Here is a 27,570-nt window from a genome sequence, read left to right on the forward strand (position 1 = left end):
AACATGAAATTTTAACCTCCCACTATAGCAGAAAGGGTCTTTCTAGTAGTTGCACATCAAATCTAAACTGTCTGAAGTGTTTTTCCAAAGTTATTAACACTTTTATGTTTGGCGTTCCGAAACCCACCTTATCTCAGGCTGAAAAGCGTTTTTGTGCATTGTGCCATAACTTTTCAGGGAAGCTTCAGAACATGAAATTTTAACCTCCCACTATAGCAGAAAGGGTCTTTCTAGTAGTTGCACATCAAATCTAAACTGTCTGAAGTGTTTTTCCAAAGTTATCAACACTTTTATGTTTGGCGTTCCGAAACCCTCCTTATCTCAGGCTGAAAAGCGTTTTTGTGCATTGTGCCATAACTTTTCAGGGAAGCTTCAGAACATGAAATTTTAACCTCCCACTATAGCAGAAAGGGTCTTTCTAGTAGTTGCACATCAAATCTAAACTGTCTGAAGTGTTTTTCCAAAGTTATCAACACTTTTATGTTTGGCGTTCCGAAACCCACCTTATCTCAGGCTGAAAAGCGTTTTTGTGCATTGTGCCATAACTTTTCAGGGAAGCTTCAGAACATGAAATTTTAACCTCCCACTATAGCAGAAAGGGTCTTTCTAGTAGTTGCACATCAAATCTAAGCTGTCTGAAGTGTTTTTCAAAAGTTATCAACACTTTTATGTTTGGCGTTCAGAAACCCACCTTATCTCAGGCTGAAAAGCGTTTTTGTGCATTGTGCCATAACTTTTCAGGAAAGCTTCAGAACATGAAATTTTAACCTCCCACTATAGCAGAAAGGGTCTTTCTAGTAGTTGCACATCAAATCTAAACTGTCTGAAGTGTTTTTCCAAAGTTATCAACACTTTTATGTTTGGCGTTCCGAAACCCACCTTATCTCAGGCTGAAAAGCGTTTTTACGCATTGTGCCATAACTTTTCAGGGAAGCTTCAGAACATGAAATTTTAACCTCCCACTATAGCAGAAAGGGTCTTTCTAGTAGGTGCACATCAAATCTAAGCTCTCTGAAGTGTTTTTCGAAAGTTATCAACACTTTTATGTTTGGCGTTCCGAAACCCACCTTATCTCAGGCTGAAAAGCGTTTTTGTGCATTGTGCCATAACTTTTCAGGGAAGCTTCAGAACATGAAATTTTAACCTCCCACTATAGCAGAAAGGGTCTTTCTAGTAGTTGCACATCAAATCTAAACTGTCTGAAGTGTTTTTCCAAAGTTATCAACACTTTTATGTTTGGCGTTCCGAAACCCACCTTATCTCAGGCTGAAAAGCGTTTTTGTGCATTGTGCCATAACTTTTCAGGGAAGCTTCAGAACATGAAATTTTAACCTCCCACTATAGCAGAAAGGGTCTTTCTAGTAGTTGCACATCAAATCTAAGCTGTCTGAAGTGTTTTTCAAAAGTTATCAACACTTTTATGTTTGGCGTTCCGAAACCCACCTTATCTCAGGCTGAAAAGCGTTTTTGTGCATTGTGCCATAACTTTTCAGGAAAGCTTCAGAACATGAAATTTTAACCTCCCACTATAGCAGAAAGGGTCTTTCTAGTAGTTGCACATCAAATCTAAACTGTCTGAAGTGTTTTTCCAAAGTTATCAACACTTTTATGTTTGGCGTTCCGAAACCCACCTTATCTCAGGCTGAAAAGCGTTTTTACGCATTGTGCCATAACTTTTCAGGGAAGCTTCAGAACATGAAATTTTAACCTCCCACTATAGCAGAAAGGGTCTTTCTAGTAGGTGCACATCAAATCTAAGCTCTCTGAAGTGTTTTTCGAAAGTTATCAACACTTTTATGTTTGGCGTTCCGAAACCCACCTTATCTCAGGCTGAAAAGCGTTTTTGTGCATTGTGCCATAACTTTTCAGGGAAGCTTCAGAACATGAAATTTTAACCTCCCACTATAGCAGAAAGGGTCTTTCTAGTAGTTGCACATCAAATCTAAACTGTCTGAAGTGTTTTTCCAAAGTTATTAACACTTTTATGTTTGGCGTTCCGAAACCCACCTTATCTCAGGCTGAAAAGCGTTTTTGTGCATTGTGCCATAACTTTTCAGGAAAGCTTCAGAACATGAAATTTTAACCTCCCACTATAGCAGAAAGGGTCTTTCTAGTAGTTGCACATCAAATCTAAACTGTCTGAAGTGTTTTTCCAAAGTTATCAACACTTTTATGTTTGGCGTTCCGAAACCCACCTTATCTCAGGCTGAAAAGCGTTTTTACGCATTGTGCCATAACTTTTCAGGGAAGCTTCAGAACATGAAATTTTAACCTCCCACTATAGCAGAAAGGGTCTTTCTAGTAGGTGCACATCAAATCTAAGCTGTCTGAAGTGTTTTTCGAAAGTTATCAACACTTTTATGTTTGGCGTTCCGAAACCCACCTTATCTCAGGCTGAAAAGCGTTTTTGTGCATTGTGCCATAACTTTTCAGGGAAGCTTCAGAACATGAAATTTTAACCTCCCACTATAGCAGAAAGGGTCTTTCTAGTAGTTGCACATCAAATCTAAGCTGTCTGAAGTGTTTTTCCAAAGTTATCAACACTTTTATGTTTGGCGTTCCGAAACCCACCTTATCTCAGGCTGAAAAGCGTTTTTACGCATTGTGCCATAACTTTTCAGGGAAGCTTCAGAACATGAAATTTTAACCTCCCACTCAGAACATGAAATTTTAACCTCCCACTATAGCAGAAAGGGTCTTTCTAGTAGTTGCACATCAAATCTAAACTGTCTGAAGTGTTTTTCCAAAGTTATCAACACTTTTATGTTTGGCGTTCCGAAACCCACCTTATCTCAGGCTGAAAAGCGTTTTTGTGCATTGTGCCATAACTTTTCAGGGAAGCTTCAGAACATGAAATTTTAACCTCCCACTATAGCAGAAAGGGTCTTTCTAGTAGTTGCACATCAAATCTAAACTGTCTGAAGTGTTTTTCCAAAGTTATCAACACTTTTATGTTTGGCGTTCCGAAACCCACCTTATCTCAGGCTGAAAAGCGTTTTTGTGCATTGTGCCATAACTTTTCAGGGAAGCTTCAGAACATGACATTTTAACCTCCCACTATAGCAGAAAGGGTCTTTCTAGTAGTTGCACATCAAATCTAAGCTGTCTGAAGTGTTTTTCAAAAGTTATCAACACTTTTATGTTTGGCGTTCCGAAACCCACCTTATCTCAGGCTGAAAAGCGTTTTTGTGCATTGTGCCATAACTTTTCAGGAAAGCTTCAGAACATGAAATTTTAACCTCCCACTATAGCAGAAAGGGTCTTTCTAGTAGTTGCACATCAAATCTAAACTGTCTGAAGTGTTTTTCCAAAGTTATCAACACTTTTATGTTTGGCGTTCCGAAACCCACCTTATCTCAGGCTGAAAAGCGTTTTTACGCATTCTGCCATAACTTTTCAGGGAAGCTTCAGAACATGAAATTTTAACCTCCCACTATAGCAGAAAGGGTCTTTCTAGTAGTTGCACATCAAATCTAAGCTGTCTGAAGTGTTTTTCAAAAGTTATCAACACTTTTATGTTTGGCGTTCCGAAACCCACCTTATCTCAGGCTGAAAAGCGTTTTTGTGCATTGTGCCATAACTTTTCAGGAAAGCTTCAGAACATGAAATTTTAACCTCCCACTATAGCAGAAAGGGTCTTTCTAGTAGTTGCACATCAAATCTAAACTGTCTGAAGTGTTTTTCAAAAGTTATCAACACTTTTATGTTTGGCGTTCCGAAACCCACCTTATCTCAGGCTGAAAAGCGTTTTTACGCATTGTGCCATAACTTTTCAGGGAAGCTTCAGAACATGAAATTTTAACCTCCCACTATAGCAGAAAGGGTCTTTCTAGTAGGTGCACATCAAATCTAAGCTCTCTGAAGTGTTTTTCGAAAGTTATCAACACTTTTATGTTTGGCGTTCCGAAACCCACCTTATCTCAGGCTGAAAAGCGTTTTTGTGCATTGTGCCATAACTTTTCAGGGAAGCTTCAGAACATGAAATTTTAACCTCCCACTATAGCAGAAAGGGTCTTTCTAGTAGTTGCACATCAAATCTAAACTGTCTGAAGTGTTTTTCCAAAGTTATTAACACTTTTATGTTTGGCGTTCCGAAACCCACCTTATCTCAGGCTGAAAAGCGTTTTTGTGCATTGTGCCATAACTTTTCAGGGAAGCTTCAGAACATGAAATTTTAACCTCCCACTATAGCAGAAAGGGTCTTTCTAGTAGTTGCACATCAAATCTAAACTGTCTGAAGTGTTTTTCCAAAGTTATCAACACTTTTATGTTTGGCGTTCCGAAACCCACCTTATCTCAGGCTGAAAAGCGTTTTTACGCATTGTGCCATAACTTTTCAGGGAAGCTTCAGAACATGAAATTTTAACCTCCCACTATAGCAGAAAGGGTCTTTCTAGTAGGTGCACATCAAATCTAAGCTGTCTGAAGTGTTTTTCGAAAGTTATCAACACTTTTATGTTTGGCGTTCCGAAACCCACCTTATCTCAGGCTGAAAAGCGTTTTTGTGCATTGTGCCATAACTTTTCAGGGAAGCTTCAGAACATGAAATTTTAACCTCCCACTATAGCAGAAAGGGTCTTTCTAGTAGGTGCACATCAAATCTAAGCTCTCTGAAGTGTTTTTCGAAAGTTATCAACACTTTTATGTTTGGCGTTCCGAAACCCACCTTATCTCAGGCTGAAAAGCGTTTTTGTGCATTGTGCCATAACTTTTCAGGGAAGCTTCAGAACATGAAATTTTAACCTCCCACTATAGCAGAAAGGGTCTTTCTAGTAGTTGCACATCAAATCTAAACTGTCTGAAGTGTTTTTCCAAAGTTATCAACACTTTTATGTTTGGCGTTCCGAAACCCACCTTATCTCAGGCTGAAAAGCGTTTTTGTGCATTGTGCCATAACTTTTCAGGGAAGCTTCAGAACATGAAATTTTAACCTCCCACTATAGCAGAAAGGGTCTTTCTAGTAGTTGCACATCAAATCTAAGCTGTCTGAAGTGTTTTTCAAAAGTTATCAACACTTTTATGTTTGGCGTTCCGAAACCCACCTTATCTCAGGCTGAAAAGCGTTTTTGTGCATTGTGCCATAACTTTTCAGGAAAGCTTCAGAACATGAAATTTTAACCTCCCACTATAGCAGAAAGGGTCTTTCTAGTAGTTGCACATCAAATCTAAACTGTCTGAAGTGTTTTTCCAAAGTTATCAACACTTTTATGTTTGGCGTTCCGAAACCCACCTTATCTCAGGCTGAAAAGCGTTTTTACGCATTGTGCCATAACTTTTCAGGGAAGCTTCAGAACATGAAATTTTAACCTCCCACTATAGCAGAAAGGGTCTTTCTAGTAGGTGCACATCAAATCTAAGCTCTCTGAAGTGTTTTTCGAAAGTTATCAACACTTTTATGTTTGGCGTTCCGAAACCCACCTTATCTCAGGCTGAAAAGCGTTTTTGTGCATTGTGCCATAACTTTTCAGGGAAGCTTCAGAACATGAAATTTTAACCTCCCACTATAGCAGAAAGGGTCTTTCTAGTAGTTGCACATCAAATCTAAACTGTCTGAAGTGTTTTTCCAAAGTTATTAACACTTTTATGTTTGGCGTTCCGAAACCCACCTTATCTCAGGCTGAAAAGCGTTTTTGTGCATTGTGCCATAACTTTTCAGGAAAGCTTCAGAACATGAAATTTTAACCTCCCACTATAGCAGAAAGGGTCTTTCTAGTAGTTGCACATCAAATCTAAACTGTCTGAAGTGTTTTTCCAAAGTTATCAACACTTTTATGTTTGGCGTTCCGAAACCCACCTTATCTCAGGCTGAAAAGCGTTTTTACGCATTGTGCCATAACTTTTCAGGGAAGCTTCAGAACATGAAATTTTAACCTCCCACTATAGCAGAAAGGGTCTTTCTAGTAGGTGCACATCAAATCTAAGCTGTCTGAAGTGTTTTTCGAAAGTTATCAACACTTTTATGTTTGGCGTTCCGAAACCCACCTTATCTCAGGCTGAAAAGCGTTTTTGTGCATTGTGCCATAACTTTTCAGGGAAGCTTCAGAACATGAAATTTTAACCTCCCACTATAGCAGAAAGGGTCTTTCTAGTAGTTGCACATCAAATCTAAGCTGTCTGAAGTGTTTTTCCAAAGTTATCAACACTTTTATGTTTGGCGTTCCGAAACCCACCTTATCTCAGGCTGAAAAGCGTTTTTACGCATTGTGCCATAACTTTTCAGGGAAGCTTCAGAACATGAAATTTTAACCTCCCACTCAGAACATGAAATTTTAACCTCCCACTATAGCAGAAAGGGTCTTTCTAGTAGTTGCACATCAAATCTAAACTGTCTGAAGTGTTTTTCCAAAGTTATCAACACTTTTATGTTTGGCGTTCCGAAACCCACCTTATCTCAGGCTGAAAAGCGTTTTTGTGCATTGTGCCATAACTTTTCAGGGAAGCTTCAGAACATGAAATTTTAACCTCCCACTATAGCAGAAAGGGTCTTTCTAGTAGTTGCACATCAAATCTAAACTGTCTGAAGTGTTTTTCCAAAGTTATCAACACTTTTATGTTTGGCGTTCCGAAACCCACCTTATCTCAGGCTGAAAAGCGTTTTTGTGCATTGTGCCATAACTTTTCAGGGAAGCTTCAGAACATGACATTTTAACCTCCCACTATAGCAGAAAGGGTCTTTCTAGTAGTTGCACATCAAATCTAAGCTGTCTGAAGTGTTTTTCAAAAGTTATCAACACTTTTATGTTTGGCGTTCCGAAACCCACCTTATCTCAGGCTGAAAAGCGTTTTTGTGCATTGTGCCATAACTTTTCAGGAAAGCTTCAGAACATGAAATTTTAACCTCCCACTATAGCAGAAAGGGTCTTTCTAGTAGTTGCACATCAAATCTAAACTGTCTGAAGTGTTTTTCCAAAGTTATCAACACTTTTATGTTTGGCGTTCCGAAACCCACCTTATCTCAGGCTGAAAAGCGTTTTTACGCATTCTGCCATAACTTTTCAGGGAAGCTTCAGAACATGAAATTTTAACCTCCCACTATAGCAGAAAGGGTCTTTCTAGTAGTTGCACATCAAATCTAAGCTGTCTGAAGTGTTTTTCAAAAGTTATCAACACTTTTATGTTTGGCGTTCCGAAACCCACCTTATCTCAGGCTGAAAAGCGTTTTTGTGCATTGTGCCATAACTTTTCAGGAAAGCTTCAGAACATGAAATTTTAACCTCCCACTATAGCAGAAAGGGTCTTTCTAGTAGTTGCACATCAAATCTAAACTGTCTGAAGTGTTTTTCAAAAGTTATCAACACTTTTATGTTTGGCGTTCCGAAACCCACCTTATCTCAGGCTGAAAAGCGTTTTTACGCATTGTGCCATAACTTTTCAGGGAAGCTTCAGAACATGAAATTTTAACCTCCCACTATAGCAGAAAGGGTCTTTCTAGTAGGTGCACATCAAATCTAAGCTCTCTGAAGTGTTTTTCGAAAGTTATCAACACTTTTATGTTTGGCGTTCCGAAACCCACCTTATCTCAGGCTGAAAAGCGTTTTTGTGCATTGTGCCATAACTTTTCAGGGAAGCTTCAGAACATGAAATTTTAACCTCCCACTATAGCAGAAAGGGTCTTTCTAGTAGTTGCACATCAAATCTAAACTGTCTGAAGTGTTTTTCCAAAGTTATTAACACTTTTATGTTTGGCGTTCCGAAACCCACCTTATCTCAGGCTGAAAAGCGTTTTTGTGCATTGTGCCATAACTTTTCAGGGAAGCTTCAGAACATGAAATTTTAACCTCCCACTATAGCAGAAAGGGTCTTTCTAGTAGTTGCACATCAAATCTAAACTGTCTGAAGTGTTTTTCCAAAGTTATCAACACTTTTATGTTTGGCGTTCCGAAACCCACCTTATCTCAGGCTGAAAAGCGTTTTTACGCATTGTGCCATAACTTTTCAGGGAAGCTTCAGAACATGAAATTTTAACCTCCCACTATAGCAGAAAGGGTCTTTCTAGTAGGTGCACATCAAATCTAAGCTGTCTGAAGTGTTTTTCGAAAGTTATCAACACTTTTATGTTTGGCGTTCCGAAACCCACCTTATCTCAGGCTGAAAAGCGTTTTTGTGCATTGTGCCATAACTTTTCAGGGAAGCTTCAGAACATGAAATTTTAACCTCCCACTATAGCAGAAAGGGTCTTTCTAGTAGTTGCACATCAAATCTAAGCTGTCTGAAGTGTTTTTCCAAAGTTATCAACACTTTTATGTTTGGCGTTCCGAAACCCACCTTATCTCAGGCTGAAAAGCGTTTTTACGCATTGTGCCATAACTTTTCAGGGAAGCTTCAGAACATGAAATTTTAACCTCCCACTATAGCAGAAAGGGTCTTTCTAGTAGGTGCACATCAAATCTAAGCTCTCTGAAGTGTTTTTCGAAAGTTATCAACACTTTTATGTTTGGCGTTCCGAAACCCACCTTATCTCAGGCTGAAAAGCGTTTTTGTGCATTGTGCCATAACTTTTCAGGAAAGCTTCAGAACATGAAATTTTAACCTCCCACTATAGCAGAAAGGGTCTTTCTAGTAGGTGCACATCAAATCTAAGCTCTCTGAAGTGTTTTTCGAAAGTTATCAACACTTTTATGTTTGGCGTTCCGAAACCCACCTTATCTCAGGCTGAAAAGCGTTCTTGTGCATTGTGCCATAACTTTTCAGGAAAGCTTCAGAACATGAAATTTTAACCTCCCACTATAGCAGAAAGGGTCTTTCTAGTAGGTGCACATCAAATCTAAACTCTCTGAAGTGTTTTTCGAAAGTTATCAACACTTTTATGTTTGGCGTTCCGAAACCCACCTTATCTCAGGCTGAAAAGCGTTTTTGTGCATTGTGCCATAACTTTTCAGGGAAGCTTCAGAACATGAAATTTTAACCTCCCACTATAGCAGAAAGGGTCTTTCTAGTAGTTGCACATCAAATCTAAACTGTCTGAAGTGTTTTTCCAAAGTTATCAACACTTTTATGTTTGGCGTTCCGAAACCCACCTTATCTCAGGCTGAAAAGCGTTTTTGTGCATTGTGCCATAACTTTTCAGGGAAGCTTCAGAACATGAAATTTTAACCTCCCACTATAGCAGAAAGGGTCTTTCTAGTAGTTGCACATCAAATCTAAACTGTCTGAAGTGTTTTTCCAAAGTTATCAACACTTTTATGTTTGGCGTTCCGAAACCCACCTTATCTCAGGCTGAAAAGCGTTTTTGTGCATTGTGCCATAACTTTTCAGGGAAGCTTCAGAACATGACATTTTAACCTCCCACTATAGCAGAAAGGGTCTTTCTAGTAGTTGCACATCAAATCTAAGCTGTCTGAAGTGTTTTTCAAAAGTTATCAACACTTTTATGTTTGGCGTTCCGAAACTCACCTTATCTCAGGCTGAAAAGCGTTTTTGTGCATTGTGCCATAACTTTTCAGGAAAGCTTCAGAACATGAAATTTTAACCTCCCACTATAGCAGAAAGGGTCTTTCTAGTAGTTGCACATCAAATCTAAACTGTCTGAAGTGTTTTTCCAAAGTTATCAACACTTTTATGTTTGGCGTTCCGAAACCCACCTTATCTCAGGCTGAAAAGCGTTTTTACGCATTGTGCCATAACTTTTCAGGGAAGCTTCAGAACATGAAATTTTAACCTCCCACTATAGCAGAAAGGGTCTTTCTAGTAGGTGCACATCAAATCTAAGCTCTCTGAAGTGTTTTTCCAAAGTTATCAACACTTTTATGTTTGGCGTTCCGAAACCCACCTTATCTCAGGCTGAAAAGCGTTTTTGTGCATTGTGCCATAACTTTTCAGGGAAGCTTCAGAACATGAAATTTTAACCTCCCACTATAGCAGAAAGGGTCTTTCTAGTAGTTGCACATCAAATCTAAACTGTCTGAAGTGTTTTTCCAAAGTTATCAACACTTTTATGTTTGGCGTTCCGAAACCCACCTTATCTCAGGCTGAAAAGCGTTTTTGTGCATTGTGCCATAACTTTTCAGGGAAGCTTCAGAACATGAAATTTTAACCTCCCACTATAGCAGAAAGGGTCTTTCTAGTAGTTGCACATCAAATCTAAGCTGTCTGAAGTGTTTTTCAAAAGTTATCAACACTTTTATGTTTGGCGTTCCGAAACCCACCTTATCTCAGGCTGAAAAGCGTTTTTGTGCATTGTGCCATAACTTTTCAGGAAAGCTTCAGAACATGAAATTTTAACCTCCCACTATAGCAGAAAGGGTCTTTCTAGTAGTTGCACATCAAATCTAAACTGTCTGAAGTGTTTTTCCAAAGTTATCAACACTTTTATGTTTGGCGTTCCGAAACCCACCTTATCTCAGGCTGAAAAGCGTTTTTACGCATTGTGCCATAACTTTTCAGGGAAGCTTCAGAACATGAAATTTTAACCTCCCACTATAGCAGAAAGGGTCTTTCTAGTAGGTGCACATCAAATCTAAGCTGACTGAAGTGTTTTTCGAAAGTTATCAACACTTTTATGTTTGGCGTTCCGAAACCCACCTTATCTCAGGCTGAAAAGCGTTTTTGTGCATTGTGCCATAACTTTTCAGGGAAGCTTCAGAACATGAAATTTTAACCTCCCACTATAGCAGAAAGGGTCTTTCTAGTAGTTGCACATCAAATCTAAACTGTCTGAAGTGTTTTTCCAAAGTTATTAACACTTTTATGTTTGGCGTTCCGAAACCCACCTTATCTCAGGCTGAAAAGCGTTTTTGTACATTGTGCCATAACTTTTCAGGGAAGCTTCAGAACATGAAATTTTAACCTCCCACTATAGCAGAAAGGGTCTTTCTAGTAGTTGCACATCAAATCTAAACTGTCTGAAGTGTTTTTCCAAAGTTATCAACACTTTTATGTTTGGCGTTCCGAAACCCACCTTATCTCAGGCTGAAAAGCGTTTTTACGCATTGTGCCATAACTTTTCAGGGAAGCTTCAGAACATGAAATTTTAACCTCCCACTATAGCAGAAAGGGTCTTTCTAGTAGGTGCACATCAAATCTAAGCTGTCTGAAGTGTTTTTCGAAAGTTATCAACACTTTTATGTTTGGCGTTCCGAAACCCACCTTATCTCAGGCTGAAAAGCGTTTTTGTGCATTGTGCCATAACTTTTCAGGGAAGCTTCAGAACATGAAATTTTAACCTCCCACTATAGCAGAAAGGGTCTTTCTAGTAGTTGCACATCAAATCTAAGCTGTCTGAAGTGTTTTTCAAAAGTTATCAACACTTTTATGTTTGGCGTTCCGAAACCCACCTTATCTCAGGCTGAAAAGCGTTTTTGTGCATTGTGCCATAACTTTTCAGGAAAGCTTCAGAACATGAAATTTTAACCTCCCACTATAGCAGAAATGGTCTTTCTAGTAGGTGCACATCAAATCTAAGCTCTCTGAAGTGTTTTTCGAAAGTTATCAACACTTTTATGTTTGGCGTTCCGAAACCCACCTTATCTCAGGCTGAAAAGCGTTTTTGTGCATTGTGCCATAACTTTTCAGGGAAGCTTCAGAACATGAAATTTTAACCTCCCACTATAGCAGAAAGGGTCTTTCTAGTAGTTGCACATCAAATCTAAACTGTCTGAAGTGTTTTTCCAAAGTTATTAACACTTTTATGTTTGGCGTTCCGAAACCCACCTTATCTCAGGCTGAAAAGCGTTTTTGTGCATTGTGCCATAACTTTTCAGGGAAGCTTCAGAACATGAAATTTTAACCTCCCACTATAGCAGAAAGGGTCTTTCTAGTAGTTGCACATCAAATCTAAACTGTCTGAAGTGTTTTTCCAAAGTTATCAACACTTTTATGTTTGGCGTTCCGAAACCCACCTTATCTCAGGCTGAAAAGCGTTTTTACGCATTGTGGCATAACTTTTCAGGGAAGCTTCAGAACATGAAATTTTAACCTCCCACTATAGCAGAAAGGGTCTTTCTAGTAGGTGCACATCAAATCTAAGCTGTCTGAAGTGTTTTTCGAAAGTTATCAACACTTTTATGTTTGGCGTTCCGAAACCCACCTTATCTCAGGCTGAAAAGCGTTTTTGTGCATTGTGCCATAACTTTTCAGGGAAGCTTCAGAACATGAAATTTTAACCTCCCACTATAGTAGAAAGGGTCTTTCTAGTAGTTGCACATCAAATCTAAACTGTCTGAATTGTTTTTCCAAAGTTATTAACACTTTTATGTTTGGCGTTCCGGAACCCACCTTATCTCAGGCTGAAAAGCGTTTTTGTGCATTGTGCCATAACTTTTCAGGGAAGCTTCAGAACATGAAATTTTAACCTCCCACTATAGCAGAAAGGGTCTTTCTAGTAGTTGCACATCAAATCTAAACTGTCTGAAGTGTTTTTCCAAAGTTATTAACACTTTTATGTTTGGCGTTCCGAAACCCACCTTATCTCAGGCTGAAAAGCGTTTTTGTGCATTGTGCCATAACTTTTCAGGGAAGCTTCAGAACATGAAATTTTAACCTCCCACTATAGCAGAAAGGGTCTTTCTAGTAGTTGCACATCAAATCTAAACTGTCTGAAGTGTTTTTCCAAAGTTATCAACACTTTTATGTTTGGCGTTCCGAAACCCACCTTATCTCAGGCTGAAAAGCGTTTTTACGCATTGTGCCATAACTTTTCAGGGAAGCTTCAGAACATGAAATTTTAACCTCCCACTATAGCAGAAAGGATCTTTCTAGTAGGTGCACATCAAATCTAAGCTGTCTGAAGTGTTTTTCGAAAGTTATCAACACTTTTAGGTTTGGCGTTCCGAAACCCACCTTATCTCAGGCTGAAAAGCGTTTTTGTGCATTGTGCCATAACTTTTCAGGGAAGCTTCAGAACATGAAATTTTAACCTCCCACTATAGCAGAAAGGGTCTTTCTAGTAGTTGCACATCAAATCTAAGCTGTCTGAAGTGTTTTTCAAAAGTTATCAACACTTTTATGTTTGGCGTTCCGAAACCCACCTTATCTCAGGCTGAAAAGCGTTTTTGTGCATTGTGCCATAACTTTTCAGGAAAGCTTCAGAACATGAAATTTTAACCTCCCACTATAGCAGAAAGGGTCTTTCTAGTAGTTGCACATCAAATCTAAACTGTCTGAAGTGTTTTTCCAAAGTTATCAACACTTTTATGTTTGGCGTTCCGAAACCCACCTTATCTCAGGCTGAAAAGCGTTTTTGTGCATTGTGCCATAACTTTTCAGGGAAGCTTCAGAACATGAAATTTTAACCTCCCACTATAGCAGAAAGGGTCTTTCTAGTAGTTGCACATCAAATCTAAGCTGTCTGAAGTGTTTTTCAAAAGTTATCAACACTTTTATGTTTGGCGTTCCGAAACCCACGTTATCTCAGGCTGAAAAGCGTTTTTGTGCATTGTGCCATAACTTTTCAGGAAAGCTTCAAAACATGAAATTTTAACCTCCCACTATAGCAGAAAGGGTCTTTCTAGTAGGTGCACATCAAATCTAAGCTCTCTGAAGTGTTTTTCGAAAGTTATCAACACTTTTATGTTTGGCGTTCCGAAACCCACCTTATCTCAGGCTGAAAAGCGTTTTTGTGCATTGTGCCATAACTTTTCAGGGAAGCTTCAGAACATGAAATTTTAACCTCCCACTATAGCAGAAAGGGTCTTTCTAGTAGTTGCACATCAAATCTAAACTGTCTGAAGTGTTTTTCCAAAGTTATTAACACTTTTATGTTTGGCGTTCCGAAACCCACCTTATCTCAGGCTGAAAAGCGTTTTTACGCATTGTGCCATAACTTTTCAGGGAAGCTTCAGAACATGAAATTTTAACCTCCCACTATAGCAGAAAGGGTCTTTCTAGTAGGTGCACATCAAATCTAAGCTCTCTGAAGTGTTTTTCGAAAGTTATCAACACTTTTATGTTTGGCGTTCCGAAACCCACCTTATCTCAGGCTGAAAAGCGTTTTTGTGCATTGTGCCATAACTTTTCAGGGAAGCTTCAGAACATGAAATTTTAACCTCCCACTATAGCAGAAAGGGTCTTTCTAGTAGTTGCACATCAAATCTAAGCTGTCTGAAGTGTTTTTCAAAAGTTATCAACACTTTTATGTTTGGCGTTCCGAAACCCACCTTATCTCAGGCTGAAAAGCGTTTTTGTGCATTGTGCCATAACTTTTCAGGAAAGCTTCAGAACATGAAATTTTAACCTCCCACTATAGCAGAAAGGGTCTTTCTAGTAGTTGCACATCAAATCTAAACTGTCTGAAGTGTTTTTCCAAAGTTATCAACACTTTTATGTTTGGCGTTCCGAAACCCACCTTATCTCAGGCTGAAAAGCGTTTTTGTGCATTGTGCCATAACTTTTCAGGGAAGCTTCAGAACATGAAATTTTAACCTCCCACTATAGCAGAAAGGGTCTTTCTAGTAGTTGCACATCAAATCTAAGCTGTCTGAAGTGTTTTTCAAAAGTTATCAACACTTTTATGTTTGGCGTTCCGAAACCCACCTTATCTCAGGCTGAAAAGCGTTTTTGTGCATTGTGCCATAACTTTTCAGGAAAGCTTCAGAACATGAAATTTTAACCTCCCACTATAGCAGAAAGGGTCTTTCTAGTAGGTGCACATCAAATCTAAGCTCTCTGAAGTGTTTTTCGAAAGTTATCAACACTTTTATGTTTGGCGTTCCGAAACCCACCTTATCTCAGGCTGAAAAGCGTTTTTGTGCATTGTGCCATAACTTTTCAGGGAAGCTTCAGAACATGAAATTTTAACCTCCCACTATAGCAGAAAGGGTCTTTCTAGTAGTTGCACATCAAATCTAAACTGTCTGAAGTGTTTTTCCAAAGTTATTAACACTTTTATGTTTGGCGTTCCGAAACCCACCTTATCTCAGGCTGAAAAGCGTTTTTACGCATTGTGCCATAACTTTTCAGGGAAGCTTCAGAACATGAAATTTTAACCTCCCACTATAGCAGAAAGGGTCTTTCTAGTAGTTGCACATCAAATCTAAACTGTCTGAAGTGTTTTTCCAAAGTTATTAACACTTTTATGTTTGGCGTTCCGAAACCCACCTTATCTCAGGCTGAAAAGCGTTTTTGTGCATTGTGCCATAACTTTTCAGGGAAGCTTCAGAACATGAAATTTTAACCTCCCACTATAGCAGAAAGGGTCTTTCTAGTAGTTGCACATCAAATCTAAACTGTCTGAAGTGTTTTTCCAAAGTTATCAACACTTTTATGTTTGGCGTTCCGAAACCCACCTTATCTCAGGCTGAAAAGCGTTTTTACGCATTGTGCCATAACTTTTCAGGGAAGCTTCAGAACATGAAATTTTAACCTCCCACTATAGCAGAAAGGGTCTTTCTAGTAGTTGCACATCAAATCTAAACTGTCTGAAGTGTTTTTCCAAAGTTATCAACACTTTTATGTTTGGCGTTCCGAAACCCACCTTATCTCAGGCTGAAAAGCGTTTTTGTGCATTGTGCCATAACTTTTCAGGGAAGCTTCAGAACATGAAATTTTAACCTCCCACTATAGCAGAAAGGGTCTTTCTAGTAGTTGCACATCAAATCTAAGCTGTCTGAAGTGTTTTTCAAAAGTTATCAACACTTTTATGTTTGGCGTTCCGAAACCCACCTTATCTCAGGCTGAAAAGCGTTTTTGTGCATTGTGCCATAACTTTTCAGGAAAGCTTCAGAACATGAAATTTTAACCTCCCACTATAGCAGAAAGGGTCTTTCTAGTAGTTGCACATCAAATCTAAACTGTCTGAAGTGTTTTTCCAAAGTTATCAACACTTTTATGTTTGGCGTTCCGAAACCCACCTTATCTCAGGCTGAAAAGCGTTTTTGTGCATTGTGCCATAACTTTTCAGGAAAGCTTCAGAACATGAAATTTTAACCTCCCACTATAGCAGAAAGGGTCTTTCTAGTAGTTGCACATCAAATCTAAACTGTCTGAAGTGTTTTTCCAAAGTTATCAACACTTTTATGTTTGGCGTTCCGAAACCCACCTTATCTCAGGCTGAAAAGCGTTTTTACGCATTGTGCCATAACTTTTCAGGGAAGCTTCAGAACATGAAATTTTAACCTCCCACTATAGCAGAAAGGGTCTTTCTAGTAGGTGCACATCAAATCTAAGCTCTCTGAAGTGTTTTTCGAAAGTTATCAACACTTTTATGTTTGGCGTTCCGAAACCCACCTTATCTCAGGCTGAAAAGCGTTTTTGTGCATTGTGCCATAACTTTTCAGGGAAGCTTCAGAACATGAAATTTTAACCTCCCACTATAGCAGAAAGGGTCTTTCTAGTAGTTGCACATCAAATCTAAACTGTCTGAAGTGTTTTTCCAAAGTTATCAACACTTTTATGTTTGGCGTTCCGAAACCCACCTTATCTCAGGCTGAAAAGCGTTTTTGTGCATTGTGCCATAACTTTTCAGGGAAGCTTCAGAACATGAAATTTTAACCTCCCACTATAGCAGAAAGGGTCTTTCTAGTAGTTGCACATCAAATCTAAGCTGTCTGAAGTGTTTTTCCAAAGTTATCAACACTTTTATGTTTGGCGTTCCGAAACCCACCTTATCTCAGGCTGAAAAGCGTTTTTACGCATTGTGCCATAACTTTTCAGGGAAGCTTCAGAACATGAAATTTTAACCTCCCACTATAGCAGAAAGGGTCTTTCTAGTAGGTGCACATCAAATCTAAGCTGTCTGAAGTGTTTTTCAAAAGTTATCAACACTTTTATGTTTGGCGTTCCGAAACCCACCTTATCTCAGGCTGAAAAGCGTTTTTGTGCATTGTGCCATAACTTTTCAGGAAAGCTTCAGAACATGAAATTTTAACCTCCCACTATAGCAGAAAGGGTCTTTCTAGTAGGTGCACATCAAATCTAAGCTCTCTGAAGTGTTTTTCGAAAGTTATCAACACTTTTATGTTTGGCGTTCCGAAACCCACCTTATCTCAGGCTGAAAAGCGTTTTTGTGCATTGTGCCATAACTTTTCAGGGAAGCTTCAGAACATGAAATTTTAACCTCCCACTATAGCAGAAAGGGTCTTTCTAGTAGTTGCACATCAAATCTAAACTGTCTGAAGTGTTTTTCCAAAGTTATTAACACTTTTATGTTTGGCGTTCCGAAACCCACCTTATCTCAGGCTGAAAAGCGTTTTTGTGCATTGTGCCATAACTTTTCAGGGAAGCTTCAGAACATGAAATTTTAACCTCCCACTATAGCAGAAAGGGTCTTTCTAGTAGTTGCACATCAAATCTAAACTGTCTGAAGTGTTTTTCCAAAGTTATCAACCCTTTTATGTTTGGCGTTCCGAAACCCACCTTATCTCAGGCTGAAAAGCGTTTTTACGCATTGTGCCATAACTTTTCAGGGAAGCTTCAGAACATGAAATTTTAACCTCCCACTAAAGCAGAAAGGGTCTTTCTAGTAGGTGCACATCAAATCTAAGCTGTCTGAAGTGTTTTTCGAAAGTTATCAACACTTTTATGTTTGGCGTTCCGAAACCCACCTTATCTCAGGCTGAAAAGCGTTTTTGTGCATTGTGCCATAACTTTTCAGGGAAGCTTCAGAACATGAAATTTTAACCTCCCACTATAGCAGAAAGGGTCTTTCTAGTAGTTGCACATCAAATCTAAACTGTCTGAAGTGTTTTTCCAAAGTTATCAACACTTTTATGTTTGGCGTTCCGAAACCCACCTTATCTCAGGCTGAAAAGCGTTTTTGTGCATTGTGCCATAACTTTTCAGGGAAGCTTCAGAACATGAAATTTTAACCTCCCACTATAGCAGAAAGGGTCTTTCTAGTAGTTGCACATCAAATCTAAACTGTCTGAAGTGTTTTTCCAAAGTTATCAACACTTTTATGTTTGGCGTTCCGAAACCCACCTTATCTCAGGCTGAAAAGCGTTTTTGTGCATTGTGCCATAACTTTTCAGGGAAGCTTCAGAACATTAAATTTTAACCTCCCACTATAGCAGAAAGGGTCTTTCTAGTAGTTGCACATCAAATCTAAGCTGTCTGAAGTGTTTTTCAAAAGTTATCAACACTTTTATGTTTGGCGTTCCGAAACCCACCTTATCTCAGGCTGAAAAGCGTTTTTGTGCATTGTGCCATAACTTTTCAGGAAAGCTTCAGAACATGAAATTTTAACCTCCCACTATAGCAGAAAGGGTCTTTCTAGTAGTTGCACATCAAATCTAAACTGTCTGAAGTGTTTTTCCAAAGTTATCAACACTTTTATGTTTGGCGTTCCGAAACCCACCTTATCTCAGGCTGAAAAGCGTTTTTACGCATTGTGCCATAACTTTTCAGGGAAGCTTCAGAACATGAAATTTTAACCTCCCACTATAGCAGAAAGGGTCTTTCTAGTAGGTGCACATCAAATCTAAGCTCTCTGAAGTGTTTTTCGAAAGTTATCAACACTTTTATGTTTGGCGTTCCGAAACCCACCTTATCTCAGGCTGAAAAGCGTTTTTGTGCATTGTGCCATAACTTTTCAGGGAAGCTTCAGAACATGAAATTTTAACCTCCCACTATAGCAGAAAGGGTCTTTCTAGTAGTTGCACATCAAATCTAAACTGTCTGAAGTGTTTTTCCAAAGTTATCAACACTTTTATGTTTGGCGTTCCGAAACCCACCTTATCTCAGGCTGAAAAGCGTTTTTGTGCATTGTGCCATAACTTTTCAGGGAAGCTTCAGAACATGAAATTTTAACCTCCCACTATAGCAGAAAGGGTCTTTCTAGTAGTTGCACATCAAATCTAAGCTGTCTGAAGTGTTTTTCAAAAGTTATCAACACTTTTATGTTTGGCGTTCCGAAACCCACCTTATCTCAGGCTGGAAAGCGTTTTTGTGCATTGTGCCATAACTTTTCAGGAAAGCTTCAGAACATGAAATTTTAACCTCCCACTATAGCAGAAAGGGTCTTTCTAGTAGTTGCACATCAAATCTAAACTGTCTGAAGTGTTTTTCCAAAGTTATCAACACTTTTATGTTTGGCGTTCCGAAACCCACCTTATCTCAGGCTGAAAAGCGTTTTTACGCATTGTGCCATAACTTTTCAGGGAAGCTTCAGAACATGAAATTTTAACCTCCCACTATAGCAGAAAGGGTCTTTCTAGTAGGTGCACATCAAATCTAAGCTGTCTGAAGTGTTTTTCGAAAGTTATCAACACTTTTATGTTTGGCGTTCCGAAACCCACCTTATCTCAGGCTGAAAAGCGTTTTTGTGCATTGTGCCATAACTTTTCAGGGAAGCTTCAGAACATGAAATTTTAACCTCCCACTATAGCAGAAAGGGTCTTTCTAGTAGTTGCACATCAAATCTAAGCTGTCTGAAGTGTTTTTCCAAAGTTATCAACACTTTTATGTTTGGCGTTCCGAAACCCACCTTATCTCAGGCTGAAAAGCGTTTTTACGCATTGTGCCATAACTTTTCAGGGAAGCTTCAGAACATGAAATTTTAACCTCCCACTATAGCAGAAAGGGTCTTTCTAGTAGGTGCACATCAAATCTAAGCTCTCTGAAGTGTTTTTCGAAAGTTATCAACACTTTTATGTTTGGCGTTCCGAAACCCACCTTATCTCAGGCTGAAAAGCGTTTTTGTGCATTGTGCCATAACTTTTCAGGAAAGCTTCAGAACATGAAATTTTAACCTCCCACTATAGCAGAAAGGGTCTTTCTAGTAGGTGCACATCAAATCTAAGCTCTCTGAAGTGTTTTTCGAAAGTTATCAACACTTTTATGTTTGGCGTTCCGAAACCCACCTTATCTCAGGCTGAAAAGCGTTCTTGTGCATTGTGCCATAACTTTTCAGGAAAGCTTCAGAACATGAAATTTTAACCTCCCACTATAGCAGAAAGGGTCTTTCTAGTAGGTGCACATCAAATCTAAGCTCTCTGAAGTGTTTTTCGAAAGTTATCAACACTTTTATGTTTGGCGTTCCGAAACCCACCTTATCTCAGGCTGAAAAGCGTTTTTGTGCATTGTGCCATAACTTTTCAGGGAAGCTTCAGAACATGAAATTTTAACCTCCCACTATAGCAGAAAGGGTCTTTCTAGTAGTTGCACATCAAATCTAAACTGTCTGAAGTGTTTTTCCAAAGTTATCAACACTTTTATGTTTGGCGTTCCGAAACCCACCTTATCTCAGGCTGAAAAGCGTTTTTGTGCATTGTGCCATAACTTTTCAGGGAAGCTTCAGAACATGAAATTTTAACCTCCCACTATAGCAGAAAGGGTCTTTCTAGTAGTTGCACATCAAATCTAAACTGTCTGAAGTGTTTTTCCAAAGTTATCAACACTTTTATGTTTGGCGTTCCGAAACCCACCTTATCTCAGGCTGAAAAGCGTTTTTGTGCATTGTGCCATAACTTTTCAGGGAAGCTTCAGAACATGAAATTTTAACCTCCCATTATAGCAGAAAGGGTCTTTCTAGTAGTTGCACATCAAATCTAAGCTGTCTGAAGTGTTTTTCAAAAGTTATCAACACTTTTATGTTTGGCGTTCCGAAACCCACCTTATCTCAGGCTGAAAAGCGTTTTTACGCATTGTGCCATAACTTTTCAGGGAAGCTTCAGAACATGAAATTTTAACCTCCCACTAAAGGAGAAAGGGTCTTTCTAGTAGGTGCACATCAAATCTAAGCTGTCTGAAGTGTTTTTCGAAAGTTATCAACACTTTTATGTTTGGCGTTCCGAAACCCACCTTATCTCAGGCTGAAAAGCGTTTTTGTGCATTGTGCCATAACTTTTCAGGGAAGCTTCAGAACATGAAATTTTAACCTCCCACTATAGCAGAAAGGGTCTTTCTAGTAGTTGCACATCAAATCTAAACTGTCTGAAGTGTTTTTCCAAAGTTATCAACACTTTTATGTTTGGCGTTCCGAAACCCACCTTATCTCAGGCTGAAAAGCGTTTTTGTGCATTGTGCCATAACTTTTCAGGGAAGCTTCAGAACATGAAATTTTAACCTCCCACTATAGCAGAAAGGGTCTTTCTAGTAGTTGCACATCAAATCTAAACTGTCTGAAGTGTTTTTCCAAAGTTATCAACACTTTTATGTTTGGCGTTCCGAAACCCACCTTATCTCAGGCTGAAAAGCGTTTTTGTGCATTGTGCCATAACTTTTCAGGGAAGCTTCAGAACATTAAATTTTAACCTCCCACTATAGCAGAAAGGGTCTTTCTAGTAGTTGCACATCAAATCTAAGCTGTCTGAAGTGTTTTTCAAAAGTTATCAACACTTTTATGTTTGGCGTTCCGAAACCCACCTTATCTCAGGCTGAAAAGCGTTTTTGTGCATTGTGCCATAACTTTTCAGGAAAGCTTCAGAACATGAAATTTTAACCTCCCACTATAGCAGAAAGGGTCTTTCTAGTAGTTGCACATCAAATCTAAACTGTCTGAAGTGTTTTTCCAAAGTTATCAACACTTTTATGTTTGGCGTTCCGAAACCCACCTTATCTCAGGCTGAAAAGCGTTTTTACGCATTGTGCCATAACTTTTCAGGGAAGCTTCAGAACATGAAATTTTAACCTCCCACTATAGCAGAAAGGGTCTTTCTAGTAGGTGCACATCAAATCTAAGCTCTCTGAAGTGTTTTTCGAAAGTTATCAACACTTTTATGTTTGGCGTTCCGAAACCCACCTTATCTCAGGCTGAAAAGCGTTTTTGTGCATTGTGCCATAACTTTTCAGGGAAGCTTCAGAACATGAAATTTTAACCTCCCACTATAGCAGAAAGGGTCTTTCTAGTAGTTGCACATCAAATCTAAACTCTCTGAAGTGTTTTTCCAAAGTTATCAACACTTTTATGTTTGGCGTTCCTAAACCCACCTTATCTCAGGCTGAAAAGCGTTTTTGTGCATTGTGCCATAACTTTTCAGGGAAGCTTCAGAACATGAAATTTTAACCTCCCACTATAGCAGAAAGGGTCTTTCTAGTAGTTGCACATCAAATCTAAGCTGTCTGAAGTGTTTTTCAAAAGTTATCAACACTTTTATGTTTGGCGTTCCGAAACCCACCTTATCTCAGGCTGAAAAGCGTTTTTGTGCATTGTGCCATAACTTTTCAGGAAAGCTTCAGAACATGAAATTTTAACCTCCCACTATAGCAGAAAGGGTCTTTCTAGTAGTTGCACATCAAATCTAAACTGTCTGAAGTGTTTTTCCAAAGTTATCAACACTTTTATGTTTGGCGTTCCGAAACCCACCTTATCTCAGGCTGAAAAGCGTTTTTACGCATTGTGCCATAACTTTTCAGGGAAGCTTCAGAACATGAAATTTTAACCTCCCACTATAGCAGAAAGGGTCTTTCTAGTAGGTGCACATCAAATCTAAGCTGTCTGAAGTGTTTTTCGAAAGTTATCAACACTTTTATGTTTGGCGTTCCGAAACCCACCTTATCTCAGGCTGAAAAGCGTTTTTGTGCATTGTGCCATAACTTTTCAGGGAAGCTTCAGAACATGAAATTTTAACCTCCCACTATAGCAGAAAGGGTCTTTCTAGTAGTTGCACATCAAATCTAAGCTGTCTGAAGTGTTTTTCCAAAGTTATCAACACTTTTATGTTTGGCGTTCCGAAACCCACCTTATCTCAGGCTGAAAAGCGTTTTTACGCATTGTGCCATAACTTTTCAGGGAAGCTTCAGAACATGAAATTTTAACCTCCCACTATAGCAGAAAGGGTCTTTCTAGTAGGTGCACATCAAATCTAAGCTCTCTGAAGTGTTTTTCGAAAGTTATCAACACTTTTATGTTTGGCGTTCCGAAACCCACCTTATCTCAGGCTGAAAAGCGTTTTTGTGCATTGTGCCATAACTTTTCAGGAAAGCTTCAGAACATGAAATTTTAACCTCCCACTATAGCAGAAAGGGTCTTTCTAGTAGGTGCACATCAAATCTAAGCTCTCTGAAGTGTTTTTCGAAAGTTATCAACACTTTTATGTTTGGCGTTCCGAAACCCACCTTATCTCAGGCTGAAAAGCGTTCTTGTGCATTGTGCCATAACTTTTCAGGAAAACTTCAGAACATGAAATTTTAACCTCCCACTATAGCAGAAAGGGTCTTTCTAGTAGGTGCACATCAAATCTAAGCTCTCTGAAGTGTTTTTCGAAAGTTATCAACACTTTTATGTTTGGCGTTCCGAAACCCACCTTATCTCAGGCTGAAAAGCGTTTTTGTGCATTGTGCCATAACTTTTCAGGGAAGCTTCAGAACATGAAATTTTAACCTCCCACTATAGCAGAAAGGGTCTTTCTAGTAGTTGCACATCAAATCTAAACTGTCTGAAGTGTTTTTCCAAAGTTATCAACACTTTTATGTTTGGCGTTCCGAAACCCACCTTATCTCAGGCTGAAAAGCGTTTTTGTGCATTGTGCCATAACTTTTCAGGGAAGCTTCAGAACATGAAATTTTAACCTCCCACTATAGCAGAAAGGGTCTTTCTAGTAGTTGCACATCAAATCTAAACTGTCTGAAGTGTTTTTCCAAAGTTATCAACACTTTTATGTTTGGCGTTCCGAAACCCACCTTATCTCAGGCTGAAAAGCGTTTTTGTGCATTGTGCCATAACTTTTCAGGGAAGCTTCAGAACATGAAATTTTAACCTCCCACTATAGCAGAAAGGGTCTTTCTAGTAGTTGCACATCAAATCTAAGCTGTCTGAAGTGTTTTTCAAAAGTTATCAACACTTTTATGTTTGGCGTTCCGAAACCCACCTTATCTCAGGCTGAAAAGCGTTTTTGTGCATTGTGCCATAACTTTTCAGGAAAGCTTCAGAACATGAAATTTTAACCTCCCACTATAGCAGAAAGGGTCTTTCTAGTAGTTGCACATCAAATCTAAACTGTCTGAAGTGTTTTTCCAAAGTTATCAACACTTTTATGTTTGGCGTTCCGAAACCCACCTTATCTCAGGCTGAAAAGCGTTTTTACGCATTGTGCCATAACTTTTCAGGGAAGCTTCAGAACATGAAATTTTAACCTCCCACTATAGCAGAAAGGGTCTTTCTAGTAGGTGCACATCAAATCTAAGCTGTCTGAAGTGTTTTTCGAAAGTTATCAACACTTTTATGTTTGGCGTTCCGAAACCCACCTTATCTCAGGCTGAAAAGCGTTTTTGTGCATTGTGCCATAACTTTTCAGGGAAGCTTCAGAACATGAAATTTTAACCTCCCACTATAGCAGAAAGGGTCTTTCTAGTAGTTGCACATCAAATCTAAGCTGTCTGAAGTGTTTTTCCAAAGTTATCAACACTTTTATGTTTGGCGTTCCGAAACCCACCTTATCTCAGGCTGAAAAGCGTTTTTACGCATTGTGCCATAACTTTTCAGGGAAGCTTCAGAACATGAAATTTTAACCTCCCACTATAGCAGAAAGGGTCTTTCTAGTAGGTGCACATCAAATCTAAGCTCTCTGAAGTGTTTTTCGAAAGTTATCAACACTTTTATGTTTGGCGTTCCGAAACCCACCTTATCTCAGGCTGAAAAGCGTTTTTGTGCATTGTGCCATAACTTTTCAGGAAAGCTTCAGAACATGAAATTTTAACCTCCCACTATAGCAGAAAGGGTCTTTCTAGTAGGTGCACATCAAATCTAAGCTCTCTGAAGTGTTTTTCGAAAGTTATGAACACTTTTATGTTTGGCGTTCCGAAACCCACCTTATCTCAGGCTGAAAAGCGTTTTTGTGCATTGTGCCATAACTTTTCAGGGAAGCTTCAGAACATGAAATTTTAACCTCCCACTATAGCAGAAAGGGTCTTTCTAGTAGTTGCACATCAAATCTAAACTGTCTGAAGTGTTTTTCCAAAGTTATCAACACTTTTATGTTTGGCGTTCCGAAACCCACCTTATCTCAGGCTGAAAAGCGTTTTTGTGCATTGTGCCATAACTTTTCAGGGAAGCTTCAGAACATGAAATTTTAACCTCCCACTATAGCAGAAAGGGTCTTTCTAGTAGTTGCACATCAAATCTAAACTGTCTGAAGTGTTTTTCCAAAGTTATCAACACTTTTATGTTTGGCGTTCCGAAACCCACCTTATCTCAGGCTGAAAAGCGTTTTTACGCATTGTGCCATAACTTTTCAGGGAAGCTTCAGAACATGAAATTTTAACCTCCCACTATAGCAGAAAGGGTCTTTCTAGTAGGTGCACATCAAATCTAAGCTGTCTGAAGTGTTTTTCGAAAGTTATCAACACTTTTATGTTTGGCGTTCCGAAACCCACCTTATCTCAGGCTGAAAAGCGTTTTTGTGCATTGTGCCATAACTTTTCAGGGAAGCTTCAGAACATGAAATTTTAACCTCCCACTATAGCAGAAAGGGTCTTTCTAGTAGTTGCACATCAAATCTAAACTGTCTGAAGTGTTTTTCCAAAGTTATTAACACTTTTATGTTTGGCGTTCCGAAACCGACCTTATCTCAGGCTGAAAAGCGTTTTTGTGCATTGTGCCATAACTTTTCAGGGAAGCTTCAGAACATGAAATTTTAACCTCCCACTATAGCAGAAAGGGTCATTCTAGTAGTTGCACATCAAATCTAAACTGTCTGAAGTGTTTTTCCAAAGTTATCAACACTTTTATGTTTGGCGTTCCGAAACCCACCTTATCTCAGGCTGAAAAGCGTTTTTACGCATTGTGCCATAACTTTTCAGGGAAGCTTCAGAACATGAAATTTTAACCTCCCACTATAGCAGAAAGGGTCTTTCTAGTAGGTGCACATCAAATCTAAGCTCTCTGAAGTGTTTTTCGAAAGTTATCAACACTTTTATGTTTGGCGTTCCGAAACCCACCTTATCTCAGGCTGAAAAGCGTTTTTGTGCATTGTGCCATAACTTTTCAGGAAAGCTTCAGAACATGAAATTTTAACCTCCCACTATAGCAGAAAGGGTCTTTCTAGTAGGTGCACATCAAATCTAAGCTCTCTGAAGTGTTTTTCGAAAGTTATCAACACTTTTATGTTTGGCGTTCCGAAACCCACCTTATCTCAGGCTGAAAAGCGTTTTTGTGCATTGTGCCATAACTTTTCAGGGAAGCTTCAGAACATGAAATTTTAACCTCCCACTATAGCAGAAAGGGTCTTTCTAGTAGTTGCACATCAAATCTAAACTGTCTGAAGTGTTTTTCCAAAGTTATCAACACTTTTATGTTTGGCGTTCCGAAACCCACCTTATCTCAGGCTGAAAAGCGTTTTTACGCATTGTGCCATAACTTTTCAGGGAAGCTTCAGAACATGAAATTTTAACCTCCCACTATAGCAGAAAGGGTCTTTCTAGTAGGTGCACATCAAATCTAAGCTCTCTGAAGTGTTTTTCGAAAGTTATCAACACTTTTATGTTTGGCGTTCCGAAACCCACCTTATCTCAGGCTGAAAAGCGTTTTTGTGCATTGTGCCATAACTTTTCAGGGAAGCTTCAGAACATGAAATTTTAACCTCCCACTATAGCAGAAAGGGTCTTTCTAGTAGTTGCACATCAAATCTAAGCTCTCTGAAGTGTTTTTCGAAAGTTATCAACACTTTTATGTTTGGCGTTCCGAAACCCACCTTATCTCAGGCTGAAAAGCGTTTTTGTGCATTGTGCCATAACTTTTCAGGGAAGCTTCAGAACATGAAATTTTAACCTCCCACTATAGCAGAAAGGGTCTTTCTAGTAGTTGCACATCAAATCTAAACTGTCTGAAGTGTTTTTCCAAAGTTATCAACACTTTTATGTTTGGCGTTCCGAAACCCACCTTATCTCAGGCTGAAAAGCGTTTTTACGCATTGTGCCATAACTTTTCAGGGAAGCTTCAGAACATGAAATTTTAACCTCCCACTATAGCAGAAAGGGTCTTTCTAGTAGGTGCACATCAAATCTAAGCTCTCTGAAGTGTTTTTCGAAAGTTATCAACACTTTTATGTTTGGCGTTCCGAAACCCACCTTATCTCAGGCTGAAAAGCGTTTTTGTGCATTGTGCCATAACTTTTCAGGGAAGCTTCAGAACATGAAATTTTAACCTCCCACTATAGCAGAAAGGGTCTTTCTAGTAGTTGCACATCAAACCTAAACTGTCTGAAGTGTTTTTCCAAAGTTATTAACACTTTTATGTTTGGCGTTCCGAAACCCACCTTATCTCAGGCTGAAAAGCGTTTTTGTGCATTGTGCCATAACTTTTCAGGGAAGCTTCAGAACATGAAATTTTAACCTCCCACTATAGCAGAAAGGGTCTTTCTAGTAGTTGCACATCAAATCTAAACTGTCTGAAGTGTTTTTCCAAAGTTATCAACACTTTTATGTTTGGCGTTCCGAAACCCACCTTATCTCAGGCTGAAAAGCGTTTTTACGCATTGTGCCATAACTTTTCAGGGAAGCTTCAGAACATGAAATTTTAACCTCCCACTATAGCAGAAAGGGTCTTTCTAGTAGGTGCACATCAAATCTAAGCTGTCTGAAGTGTTTTTCCAAAGTTATCAACACTTTTATGTTTGGCGTTCCGAAACCCACCTTATCTCAGGCTGAAAAGCGTTTTTGTGCATTGTGCCATAACTTTTCAGGGAAGCTTCAGAACATGAAATTTTAACCTCCCACTATAGCAGAAAGGGTCTTTCTAGTAGTTGCACATCAAATCTAAAC

The sequence above is a fragment of the Synchiropus splendidus genome, chromosome 17, assembly GCF_027744825.2.
Source record: "Synchiropus splendidus isolate RoL2022-P1 chromosome 17, RoL_Sspl_1.0, whole genome shotgun sequence".
Taxonomy (NCBI): domain Eukaryota; kingdom Metazoa; phylum Chordata; class Actinopteri; order Syngnathiformes; family Callionymidae; genus Synchiropus; species Synchiropus splendidus.